Source organism: Schistocerca serialis, chromosome 7 (genome assembly GCF_023864345.2).
Source record: "Schistocerca serialis cubense isolate TAMUIC-IGC-003099 chromosome 7, iqSchSeri2.2, whole genome shotgun sequence".
Lineage (NCBI taxonomy): Eukaryota > Metazoa > Arthropoda > Insecta > Orthoptera > Acrididae > Schistocerca > Schistocerca serialis.
Window position 1 is genome coordinate 522,877,781 of NC_064644.1, and position 14,926 is coordinate 522,892,706.

A 14,926-nucleotide genomic window follows, 5' to 3' on the forward strand; every position below is an offset into this window, starting at 1 on the left:
CCCGTCACACCCTGATATTGATGTCACAGAAACTGCATCGTGATTGAAAATTATGCTCTCAAAGAAACCATTCCCATAAGTGATAACCGGGCCCACCGTAACCTCATTGAATCTCTCCACTGAGACCAGGAGTTTGTATCCGACGCACCACAGCCGACTTTCTTGACCCTTCTTACCCTTATACAGACGATACGACGCAGAAATTGAATCCCGATTAATTAATATGTTCTTCAAGCACACTAACATGATAGTGATAACCGAGTCCACTATCACCGACTTGAATCTTTCCTGTGACACCAGTAGCTCCTAACCGACCCCCGATGGCCCACATATTTGACCCCTCAAACGCTGATATTGACCATACGTCAAAAAAATTGCATCGAGATTGAAAATTATGGTCCCCATGCAACAATTCCTATAAGTGATAACTTGGCCCACGGTCACGTAATTGAATCTTTCCTGGGAGACCAGTAGCTTGTATGCGACGCACCGCAGCTCACTTACTTTACCCTTCACACCCTGATATTGACGATACGACACAAATATTGCATCGCGATTATATATTATGTTCTTCAATCACAGTTTCATATAAGCAATAAGTGGGCCCACTGTCACTTAGTTGAATCTATGCTGGGAGACCTGTAGCTTCTATCTGACCCCCCACAGCCCAGTAAGTTTACCCCTCTCACCCTTATATTGACGATACGACACAGAAGTTGCATCCGGTTTAAATATTGTGTTCTTCAAGCACAGTTTCCTATAAATGATAACCGGGCCCACTGCCACACCATTAAATCTCTCGTGGGAGACCGGTAGCTTGTATCCGACGCAGCACAGCCCACTTACATTATCCTTCACACCCTTATATTGACGATACGACACAGAAATTGCTTCGCGATTAAGTATTATGGTCTTCAAGCACACCTTCCTATAAGTGATAACTGGGTCCCCCTTCACCTCATTAAATCTCTCCTGGGAGACCAGTAGCTTGTATTCGACGCACCACAGCCAACTTACTTTACCGTTCACACCCTTATATTGACAATAAGACACAGAAATTGCATCACGATTAAATATTATGGTCTTCAAGCACACATTCCTATGAGTGATAACTGGGCCCACCGTCACCTTTTTGAATCTCTCCTGTGAGACCAGTAGCTTGTAACCTACCCCAGATGGCCCACATACTTGATCCCTCACACGATGATACTGACGATACATAAAAAAAAATTGCATCGCGATTGAAAATTATGCTCCCCATGCAACCATTCCTATAAGTGATAACCGAGCCCACCGTCACACTACTTGAATCTCTCCTGTGAGACAAGTAGACCCCGTGATAAACAAAATTAAAATTATAAGAATAAAACCAAGTAGGAACTCTGTCATTGTCGAAGTTGCCTCTAAACAGGACAATCCCCAACTGTTGATCAATCAGAAGCTAAAATCGGTGGTCAAATGCGGAAAAGAGATCCTCTTGTAATACTTTATGACGTACCTACGATTATGTCCAATGATGAACTCTCTGAAACAACTAGACAACAAAACTTTGAAGAAATGAACGAGGAAGAATTTAAGACTTGTTTTAAGTTAAAATTTAAGACTGGGCCACGGGGTCGTGATGTTGTTCATCACGTCGCCGAAGTAACTGCGCCATTGTGGAAAAATATAACAACAATGGGCAGATTATATGTTGGGTTTCATGCCATCAATACAAGAGGTTATGTTGTGGTACCTCGTTGCCACAACTGTGGTGACTTGGACCACATTCTAAGGCTGTGTTCCAGGGAGTCGGCGTGCGATAAGTGTGGTGAAAATGTTCATAACCGCAAAGATTGTGAGGTGGCGGAAATTGGCATACCATGTAGAAACCGAGGGAAAAAGTCTTGTGGAGCCACAGGGAAGGAATTGCTCGACATATCGAATGCTTGAACAGAGATTAATCTCTAGAACTGACTATGGTTGAGCCCGGAATACCGAACAGGATGGCAAAGCGAAAGTCCCCGAGCAAAAGGAGGAGGTACGCTGTGAGGGCAAACAGATTTAAGGATTTTTTGAGGTCGCTTTCGGGCGCCGCTAAAACGAAACAGTAGTTAAAGCCATTCAGACTGAGTCCCCAACGATGGACATAGTCATACAAACTGACTTCCCCCTCATAGCCGCCGTTCCCTCCTCTGAAAGCCGGGGAACAAAGCCGATAATACACCAATAACGGCAAGGGCATCCTGTGGCTGTGGCAGTTTCTAAAGACGAACACACAAATAAACAACCAATTCACGAAATCGCAGTGACAAGCTGAAGTACGAGTTCTACCACACAAGGCACACCAATAGTTAGACTACCACCGGTCGATCCGGTAAGGGTGTGCCCCAACTTAGAGTACACCATGCAGCTATCGAGACTAGAGCAGCCGGCTACCCTGACCACTGCCTTACGACATGTGGTCCGTGTAGGACATGAAGAGGGTAGGAAGGTAACCTTTTCGGTTATGGAGGTTGTTCACAGAATTCAGCTAAAATCGGTGAATCTCCCCACTGACGTCGGAGCCTTGCGAGACCTGCTCAAGAAAGTGTTCGAAAGACGAGGTGAGAAATTCGATCTTGACGACATTTACCAACAATCAGTACTAGCACATGGACGAATTGCTTTCGACTGGAGTAAGACCTGGCCGAATGACCGAATACATACGTGCTTCCCTTAATGACAAAAATAAATATTGGACAACTTAACACTCATAACAGTCGACTCGTGATGCAGGAGCTCCGAAGGGAGGAGACGTGACTAGAAGTACTCTGTCTACAGGAGCCGTACTCCCAAGCTGGGAAAATTGCATTTGCTGCCGCTAGCTGGCAAACAGTCAGCAGGGGGGATGACCCGAAGGCGGCAATCATAATTACAAACACACTTTTGAGAGTCACCACACTCTCACAGTTTACAGCTATCCACTGTAACGTCGTGGAGCAGCAATCCCCTGTGGGAATTATTTCTCTCATAAACATGTATTTTCAATATGGAGGCAACATAGAACAGCACATAGATCATTTAGCGAGAGTAACCACGGCGTTACAGGGAAGAAAAGTCGTGATAACAGCTGACATAAATGCTAAATCCTCCCCTGTGGTACAGTGGCACAAGAGATGCGAACGGTGAAAAAGTAGAAGAACTCATTATGGCATCACAACTTGTAGTGGCCAACAGACCTGGCAATCCTCCTACCTACGCTGCAGGAGGAGGACAAGGAACAAATATAGATGTCACTCTTGTAACACCGAACACAACTAATATTATTCAACACTGGAGGGTTATAGAAAACGCCACCACAAGCGACCACAACTTGATAACTTTCATCTTAGGTGAAAGAGAGTGCCGCTAGGCCATGGGGTGGGAGGTACAGTTAAATTATAAAAGAACTGACTGGGAACGCCTAGCAAGGGATTGCGACATTCCTCCATTACCGGAAGGTGACGTGCATCGGGACATGGACGTAGACCAGAGAGCGGAGGAACTGGTGATTGCACTGACCAGAGCGGTGAGGGCTGCTGTACCAACTAGGAGGAAGGCCATGGCGGCTTCTCCGTCACCATGGTCTGCCGAACTAGGAGAACTGCGTCAATCTGTCAGAAGGCTGAGGAGGCACTACCAGCGCAGTGTCGTCTGGCAGGAACGACAAAGGTGGCAGTTGCTATATAGGGAAGAAAAGCAGAGGTTCCAAAAGGAACTGCGTGAGGTAATGACGCAAAGCTGGGAAAACTTGTGCTAAACCAGCTAGTCATGGACCCATGGGGGCTTCCCTATAAGCTGGTAAGGGAGAAAATCCGCTCTCCTCTGGAGCTATCAACAGTCAGGCACGGGGACAGGATGACGGAGTTTTGGCAGGAGACAGCGGAGGTCCTCCTCCGGTCCCTGCTGCCTGACGACAGTGCGGATGGGGAGACTGAAGGGCAGAAGCAACTGAGAAACGAAGATCAAGAAGCATACAATAACGAGACGGCTGTGTACCCCTTCTCTGAGGAGGAGGTAGCAGCCCATATAAGATCGTTGCAAAGAGGAAAAGCACCTGGGCCAGACGGCATTGTGGCGGAGGTGGTGCAGTTCCTGGCGCCCCAGCTGACTGCGCCACTTATCTTTACAGTGAATGCCTTAGGCGAGGAAGGTTTCCGAAGAAATGGAAAACGGCAAACGTAGTAATTATAAAGAAAGGACCTGACAAGGATCCCGCGGAAGTGAAGTCATACAGGCCGATTTGCCTGCTGGATCTATTCGGAAAGATACTGGAGAAACTGCTAGCTGACAGATTGGCGGCACACTGAGTGTTGTGCGGGATGAGCAACAGGCAGTTCGGCTTCAAGCCGGGGCGGTCGGCATCTGATGCAATCGCCCTGGCGGCTGAGGTCTGCGGCTCGACCCCGCACAAATACGTGGTTGGCATCATGGTAGACATCAGTGGCGCCTTCGAAAACCTGTGGTGGCCTTCGCTCTTCTCCTGCTTGCGGGAGAAAGAGTGCCCAGGGCCGCTATACGGTTGCCTGAGGAGCTATTGTAAGGATCAGGAGGTCTGGCTATGATCCCCTAGCGAAAGAGTTGGAAAAACAATCACCAAAGGATGTCCCCAAGGATCCATTTTAGGGCCCCTCTTCTGGGACATCCACATGGAGCCACTATTAGACAGGTTACAACAGAGTGATGAGGTGCTAGAGGTGAGGTGATAGCCTACGCGGATGACCTCTTCCTGTTGGTCGGCGGCCGTAGCCGGGAAGACATTGAACCAAAAATAGAGAGAGCCCTAGATAAACTCCAACTATGGTGCCATACGACTAAAATGACGATCTCGCCCAGCAAATCCACATCCCTGTTGCTAAAAGGACATCTAATAGGAAATCCGACTGTCAGAATTGATGGCTCACCAGTTCTCCGGTGACGTGAGACACGCTATCTAGGAGTTATCACTGATGAGAGGTGGAGCTTCGGGAAACACATTGACACTGTAACCCAGAGAGCTCTCCAGATATTAAATATCCTCAACTCAGTAGGTCATAAAAGATTCCATCTCCCACCACACCTGATTAAACTCTACCACAATTGCATCCTAACCTCAGTTGCGGGTTACGGCTCGGGAGTCTGGGCGCACAGGCTCATAAGGGTTTTGCCCGCCATGGCAGTGAGAAGGGTCCAGAGAAGCATGATATTAAGATCTGTGGGGGCCTACAGAACATCTCCAGGGGGGGGGGGGGCTATTAGTCATAATGGGGCTCTGCCCTCTGGACATCAAAATAAGATAACAAGCGGCTTGGTACTGGGCCAAAAAGGGAAATTATGAGAAGATTGCAGACATCATGGGTATAAGGGTGGGGGATAAAAGGGAAATAAGAAAAAGAGGGGAGGAACTTTGGCAGAGTCTTGGGGTTAGAAGAGGCTGGACGTAGAACTTTCCAGTTCATACCTGATGTAAGGGAACGCCTGGAATTGAAATACTTTGAGCCCACACGAGGACAGATTATTTTCTCACTGGCCATGGACCCTACCCGACATACTTACGTCGATTTGGTAAGAGGGCTACACCAGCGTGTGACTGTGGCGATCAGGAGGGTACGCCCGACCATGTAGTTTACGAATCCCCCATCTTCAATGATGTTGCGAAAACACTACGAGACAGACTACCAAACTATGACACATATCAACTACTTAGACGAGAGGAAACTTACCAGATCTTAAACACATTAGCTAACGAGGTATCGCGAAAAGTTTTAACTGAATACTTGAGAGAGATAAACTAGATAACCAAGACAACAATCACTAATTGCGTCCAGAGCCCTATTCCCATGCCGCCTGTGCGTGGACTGACCGACTTTTCATCTTAGTTGGAATCCGACACTCGCAGGATTAGGGGGAGTAGGGGTCAACACCACAGATAATGACATGCACCTGAAATGACGTAGGATAAGTTAGTCTGTAGGACTTAGTTTTCAGGAAAATATGTTAGGAACTGCAGCGAATTAACATCGTCTCCTGCCCAGTGAAGGAGGGACGCTCTTCGGGGTTAACTGGAAGAGCAAGGCAATTTAAAAGTAGGTTTATATCTTTCACTGCCACACATTTGACGCTGCAGACGTTAGGAATTACTTATAGGAATTAGTATAAACTGTAGATATTAGAAATTAAATGCCCAGTGTATGTTAAAATTAACTGTAGCTCACTCGAAAACTGTAACTATCTGCATACTAAGTATAAAATGTATAAGTATTATGACCCACTAATGATATAAGGAAGTGGGTTATTTTGTATAATTTTAACGGTTTTGTTAAAGAATTAAAAAAAATGGCTTATCTCCGACGCCCAATGACCCTATTACTTGACCCCTCACACCCAGATAGTGACCATACGTCAAAAATGGCATCGTGATTGAAAATTATGCTCTTAAAACAACCATTCCTATACGTGATACCCGGGGTCACTGTCTCCTAATTGAATCTCTCCCGGAAGACCAGTAGCTTGTATCCGACGCACCACAGACCACTTAATTTACCCTCCGCACCCTTATATTGACAATACGACACAGAAATTGCATCGCGATTAAATATTATGGTCATCAAGCACACTGTCGTATAAGTGATAACCGGGTCCACTGTCACCTCATTGAATCTCTCCTGGGTGACCAGTAGCCTGCATCCGACCAACCAAAGCCCACTTACCTTACCTTTCACTCACTTATATTGACGATACGACACAGAAATGGCATCGTGGTAAATATTACGGTCTTAAAACACACTTTCCTATAACTGATAATCGAACGCACGGTCACCTTATTGAATCTCTCCTGGGAGACCAGTAGGTTGTATCTGATGAAGCACAGGCCACTTACTTTACCCTTCTACATCTACATCTACATCTATACTCCGCGAGCCACCTTACGGTGTGTGGCGGAGGGTACTTATTGTACCACTATCTGATCCCCCCTTCCCTGTTCCACTCACGAATTGTGCGTGGGAAGAACGACTGCTTGTAAGTCTCCGTATTTGCTCTAATTTCTCGGATCTTTTCGTTGTGATCATTACGCGAGATATATGTGGGCGGTAGTAATATGTTGCCCATCTCTTCCCGGAATGTGCTCTCTCGTAATTTCGATAATAAACCTCTCCGTATTGCGTAACGCCTTTCTTGAAGTGTCCGCCACTGGAGCTTGTTCAGCATCTCCGTAACGCTCTCGCGCTGACTAAATGTCCCCATGACGAATCGCGCTGCTTTTCGCTGGATCATGTCTATCTCTTCTATTAATCCAACCTGGTAAGGGTCCCATACTGATGAGCAATACTCAAGAATCGGACGAACAAGCGTTTTGTAAGCTACTTCTTTCGTCGATGAGTCACATTTTCTTAGAATTCTTCCTATGAATCTCAACCTGGCGCCTGCTTTTCCCACTATTTGTTTTATGTGATCATTCCACTTCAGATCGCTCCGGATAGTAACTCCTAAGTATTTTACGGTCGTTACCGCTTCCAATGATTTACCACCTATGGCATAATCGTACTGGAATGGATTTCTGCCCCTATGTATGCGCATTATATTACATTTATCTACGTTTAGGGAAAGCTGCCAGCTGTCGCACCATGCATTAATCCTCTGCAGGTCCTCCTGGAGTACGTACGAGTCTTCTGATGTTGCTACTTTCTTGTAGACAACCGTGTCATCTGCAAATAGCCTCACGGAGCTACCGATGTTGTCAACTAAGTCATTTATGTATATTGTAAACAATAAAGGTCCTATCACGCTTCCCTGCGGTACTCCCGAAATTACCTCTACATCTGCAGATTTTGAACCGTTAAGAATGACATGTTGTGTTCTTTCTTCTAGGAAATCCTGAATCCAATCACAAACCTGGTCCGATATTCCGTAAGCTCGTATTTTTTTCACTAAACGTAAGTGCGGAACCGTATCAAATGCCTTCCTGAAGTCCAGGAATACGGCATCAATCTGCTCGCCAGTGTCTACGGCACTGTGAATTTCTTGGGCAAATAGGGCGAGCTGAGTTTCACATGATCTCTGTTTGCGGAATCCATGTTGGTTATGATGAAGGAGATTTGTATTATCTAAGAACGTCATAATACGAGAACACAAAACATGTTCCATTATTCTACAACAGATTGACGTAAGCGAAATAGGCCTATAATTATTCGCATCTGATTTATGACCCTTCTTGAAAATGGGAACGACCTGCGCTTTCTTCCAGTCGCTAGGTACTTTACATTCTTCCAGCGATCTACGATAAATTGCTGATAGAAAGGGGGCAAGTTCTTTAGCATAATCACTGTAGAATCTTAAGGGTATCTCGTCTGGTCCGGATGCTTTTCCGCTACTAAGTGATAGCACAATTATATTGACAATACGACACAGAAATTGCATCGGGATTAAATATTATCGTGTTCAAACACACTTTCCTCTAACTAATAGCCGAGCCCACCTTCACCAACATGAATCTCTCGTGGGAGACCATTATCTTGTATCCGACGCGGAACAGCATTCTTACTTTACCCTTCACACCTTTATATTGACGATATGCCACAGAAATTGCGTCGCGAATAAATATTATGGTCTTCAACCTAACTTCCCTATAAGTGATAACTGGGCCCACTGTCACCCTCTCGAATCATCCGTGGGAGACCAGTACTTTGTATCCGACGCACCACAGCCCACTTACTTTATCCTTCACACCCTTATATTGACGATACGACAAAAAATTTGCATCGCGATTGAATATAATTGTCTTCATGCACACCTTCCTATAAGTGATAACTGGGCCCACGGTCACCTACTTGAATCACTCGTGGGAGACCACTGGCTTATATCCGAAGCCCTATGGACCTCATAATTGACCCCTCACACCCTGATTTTGGCAATACGTCAAAAAAATTGCATCGCGATTGAAAACCATTCCTATAAGTGATAAGCGGGCCTACGGTCACGTCATTGAATCTCTCCTGGGTGACCAGTAGATTGTAACAGACGCACCACAGACGACGTACCTTACCCTTCACACCCTTATATTGACGATACGAGACAGAAATTGCATCGCGATTAAATATTATGGTCTTCAAGCATACTTTCCTATAAGTGATAACCTGGATCACCATCACCTACTTGAATCTCTACCGTGAGACCAGTAGCTTGTAACAGACCCCCGATGTCCCACATACTTGGCTCCTCACACCCTGATATTAACGATACGTCAAAAAAATTACATCGCGATAGAAAATTACGCTCACCATGCAAACATTCCTGTAAGTGATAAGCTCGCCCACAATTACCTCATTGAATCTCTCCTGGGAGACCAGTAGATTGTAACGGACGCACCACAGACCACGTACCTTACCCTTCACACCCTTATATTACCCTTCACACCCTTATATTGACGATACCACACAGAAATTGCTTCGCGATTAAATATTATGGTCTTCAAGTATACTTTCCTATAAGTGATAACAGGGCCCAATGTCACAAACTTGAATCTCTCCTGGGCGACCTGTAGCTTATATCCGACGCACCTAAGCCCACTTACTTTACCATTCACACCCTTATATTGACGATCCGACACAGAAACTGCATCGCTATTAAGTATTATAGTATTCAAACACACTTTCCTATTAGTGATAACATGGACCACTGTCACCTACTTCAGTGTCTCCCACGAGACCTGTAGCTTACATCCGACAAACCACAGCCCACTTACTTTACCCTTCACACCCTGATATTGACGATACGACACAGATATTGTATCGCAATAAAATATTATTGCCTTCAAGCACACATTCGTGTAAGTGAAAACCGGGCCCACCGTCACCTACTTGAATCTCTCCTGTGAGACCAGTAGCTTGTAAACGACCCCCGATGGGCCACATACTTGACACCTCATACCCTGATATTGACGATATGTCAAAAAAACTGCATCGCGCTGAAAAAGTATGCTTCCCACGCAACCATTCCTATAAGTGATATCCGGGACCACGGTCACCTCATTTAATCTCTCCTGGGAGACCAATAGCTTGTATCCGACGCACCAGAGCCCACTTTCTCTACCCTTCACATCGTGGTATTGAGGATACGACGCAGAAATTGTATCGCGATTAAATATTATTGTCTTCAAGCACACTCTTCCTATAGGTGGTAACCGGGCCCACCGTCACCTACTTAAATCTCTCCTGGAAGACAAGTAGCTTGTATCCGACGCCCGATGGCCCACATACTTGGCCCCTCACACCCCGATGTTGACGATACGTCAAAGAAATTGCATCGCGATAGAAAATTATGGCCTCCAAACAACCATTCCTATAAGTGATAATCGGGCCCACCGTCACCTACTCGAATATATCCTGGGAGACCAGTAGCTTGTTTGCGACGCCCGATGGCCCACATACGTGACCCCTCAAACACTGATATTGACGATACGTCAAAAAATTTGCATCACGATTGAAAATTCTGCTCTCGAAGCAATCATCCTATAAGTGATAACCGGGCCCACCGTCACCTCATTGAATCTCTCCTAGGAGACCACGAGCTTGTATCCGACGTACCACAGCCCACTTACTTTACCCTTCACGATAGGACACAGAAATTGTATCGCGATTAAATACTACCGTCTTCGAACACACTTCGCTATAAGTGATATCCGGGCCCACCGTCACCTACTTGAATCTCTCCTGGGAGGCAAGTAGCCCACGACTAGCCCCCGACTGGACCAAAATTTGGCCTGAATCACACATCAGAACATACTTTGCACGTGTACCATTTAAAAGTAGGACAGAGTAATTCACACAACAGTAAATTAGTCATGCAGGACCCCCGCTGGGTTGTGGAGGAGAGGAGTCTGGATGTGCTCTGTCTGCAGGAACCATACTCCCAGGCCGGACGAATCCCATTCGCAGCAGCAAACTGGCAAGTAGTTCACAGTGGAATAGAACGCAGAGCAGCAATAATGATCAGTACTAAAGCGCTAAGAGCCACAATCGTTTCTCAGTACTCCGAAGACCATTGCAACTGAAACGTCCCCTTTGAACAATTTATACACGACTGTCCTTAAACTGACACAAAATATTTTTAGCGCAACGCAATCTGACTATCAAAGATCCCTGCAAAAGAATGGCCCTGACTAACATTAAACTATACCTTTCACAAATCACTTACCTCACAAAATCTTCGCTGCTCAAGCTACTGCAATACAGCGAGCGCCACTACTACCAGCTAAATAAAAGATTCAAACTACTGAAGGCACTAACTACTGATAGGGATAGTTAGCAAATGAAAGATATTAATAGAGAACAAACAATGTATTTACCTTAATATCATCACAAGTCATAATATATATATCAGTTCATGACAAATTACAAATCTCCGCCATCTCTCTCCCCACATCCACCACTGCTGGCGGCTCACCTCCAACTGCGCAACGCTACGCGCTGTTAACATCCAGCTGCCTCTCTACAATGGCAGACAACAATGCAAACTAGCCACAGACTGCACACAGCACAGCCAGTGATTTTCATACAGAAGTGGCGTTACCAATAAGAAATCCTAAACAGCCTACTTACATAAGAACCTAAACAGCCTACTTACATAAAGAAAACATAAACAGCCTACTTACATAGCCCCCATGCACCCCACAAAAAATTTTACAAAATATTTTTTGGGCAGTGTCCAATAATGATTTGATAAAATTTTTCATAATTACAATAACAAACATGTCAAATGCACACACTTATTGATACAATGTTGGTCAAAAGTTAAAATTTTCTCACAGTCCATAAAGACAGTCCTGATCATTCATTACGGTAATCACAGGTTTTTTTCACAAAGTCTCATTAGTAAAAGAAATTGCACACAAAAGTAGTGGATTTCCATGCAGTCTTGAAGAAGTAGTGTTGTCCTTCCAACGGAAAGACAGTGCTGACTCTTGACATGCAGACAGGTAATGCTCCACAACAGAGCAAACCCACAGCAGAGTCATTCGAAGTTCTGACGAATATTGGTAGGTAGGTCATCACAGAACAGACCCACTGTAGTCCTGGTAGAGATTGTGGTATTGGTGGGCCACCAGAGGTGCAGACCCACTGTAGTCCTTGTATAGAGATAATGGTATTGGTGGGCCATCAAAGATGTAGACCCACTGTAGTCCTTGTAGAGATTACGGTATTGGTGGGCCATCGAAGGTGCAGACCCACTGTAGTCCTTGTAGAGACGGCCAGCAGCCATCTGTTGCGACTGTGCAGGTGCACAATCACCCTCGAAGAGTCTTGTGGAGAATATGGCAAGTCCATAAACCACCACATGTCCACTCACAAAAAAAATCGTTTGAAATGTCCTTAGAACAAGCAATGCTGTTATCCAGTCCCTTGCTGAATTAGTAACACACGTGCAAACACTAACAGTCCCAACTTCTCACATATTGTCCATATACTATGACCAACAGAAACGTGTGCAGTGAAATGTAACTTACAAGTTAATAATAAGATGAACTGGTGACAATTACAATTTTATAAATTTACAACATGAAAATACAATTACAAAGGTACAAAATACATCATTAAAGAACATAATAATACAGATAACATTTGTAGTACAGGCTTTACAAAAGAATAGAAATAGACATATACGTCAGTGTTACAGGAATTATGACATGAGTACATACATAAAAGATCAGAATAACTTGCGAAACATCAACTTCACACATGAGCATTAAACAGAATGAATAATGTCTAATATCTTTACAAAGTAAATAACATATTATTAATGCCAATTATATTTGAGGATAACAGTATTCCTCATCATAGTGAATGTAGCTTAATATTAAAAGAAAAAAAAATTCTATGAAACTACACAGAGACAGGAAGAAAACAAATACACAAGGGTACACACACACATAGTGGAATAACACCAATAGGAAAGGACAGGGTTCGTTTTCAGTGTAACCTTTGGTACTGCAGTCCAACCCAAAACTTCATATATCTTTCCTCTTATTTCATCCTTTGTTTCCACCAAAAAAAATTCTAACTAAGCATGCTTTCTGTGTTTATATGTTCACACATTTCTTACCTCATTTTTATTTTCCATTATCTTACCTCATCATTTATTTCCAAGAAAATCCTACCTAAAATACTTTTTTTTTTTTGGCCAAACCATTTTCTTATAGCGTCTAAATGCATTTCTTCCAATTCATCATAGTTAGTTTCTTATATAGTCTACCCCTCTTAAGCTAACTTAAATCTACTGAGCTCAGATGCCAAACTAAGGGACGAGGCAATGCAGCAGCACATAAAACAATTAACACAAGCAGCAATGACAAAAAGTACAGATTGGCAAAGCTAGCAGCAGCAATTGTAATAACTTATATCAAAACATGACATAGCTCAAGCAGAAAAAAATATTACACTAAAAATGGCCATGTCTAATACCTATATCACATCTTAACACTAGAGTGATGCATCACAATTTATTCTACAAAAGAAATTACCAAGTACTTGAAAAGAAAATTATAGATGCAGTTACTGGTATTAGTCCCTTCTTATTGTTCTCTCCATTCCAAGAGCTCCTTTTTCGAAGAATGTGGATCAGAAAATAATTATTTAATAAATCTGTTGACAGAAAGGGTTCACATTAGCAAATGCATTTAATTTTATTTTATGAAACCAATGCTGCAACACAGCTGGAAAACAGATGTCAAATGAAATAAGCAACTATGAAAAGCAAAGCATAAAAATATCATTCAGTAGTCATGTGACATTTCATAAGTTAGTAGAAATTCTCTCAACACTCATAGAAAGACGCTTGTCATAATCAGGTGTGCAGATGTAAAAATATTTCTCGTCATTTCATTAGGCATTTCAGTAAATATCAGAAAGTACGATATGTTTCCAAGTAATTAGCGTGTCGGATTTGCGATGCTTTCTCTAAAGGAATGACAATGGCCAGGATAATGGCCTTCCCTTTCCTTTTTTTTTTTTTCTTCCTGTGCTCTGAAAGGCACGCGCTAATGACTTTTTCTCCTGGCGTCTGACACAGCTGGGTGCCCACGACGCATTATGTGTAGGTGGTCCGTTAACTTTCTTACGGAAATATTTACGACAGCAGTTTCCGCTACAGTGACAGTCGCATATAAAAATATTTCACAGGTCAAGAATTAGCGTTGCAATTCTGTAGAAACAAAATGCTATTGATATAACAGTGTCCAAAAAAATTTTCGTCTGCATTGTGATACAGTCACATATTTCATAACTCTTAAAGTACGTTTCTTGGTTTCCAACATCCTTTTCATAAATCAGAGTCCCTATTAGAAACACGTAGCATAATCAAATTCCTCATATACGGTATCATCATCTTATTAATCATAAACATACCTCAACAGCATAGTACACATCGTCGTCGTAATAATAACATCATAACACTTCAGTCAAATCTCAAAATCGTCGTAACTTCCTCCAATAATTTCTAAGCCTAAAAAAATTCTCTGCTCATGTCAAAAGTGTCATCTGCCTCAAACGTACTTTAATATCATGCTCCCTTACCAAATATATCATTCAAAGCTCTCATAGTATCACAAAGGTTCCGAAAAAATATGAACAGTTTACAAAGTACAGACAAAATACAGTTTCATAAGTGTGAATGTATCCAACTGTGAAATTGCGTAAACATGAAGTTATCCAACGGTGTAGTTACGTAAACATCTGTCACTGACGTAGTAAAAAAAGTTTATCTCTCAGTTACATGATCAGATAGCTGTGTAATTTGTGTGTTAGAGAAATATGGTACCGATGTGTAAAGTTATATAAGCAAATACCATATTAGGTAGGGTTCCTTGTGCTTGCCAAACACATGGTACACAAAGTAGGCGTATACCCCCCTGAGGATTTATGCAATTATACCCTCAGGTGTTACAGATTACAGC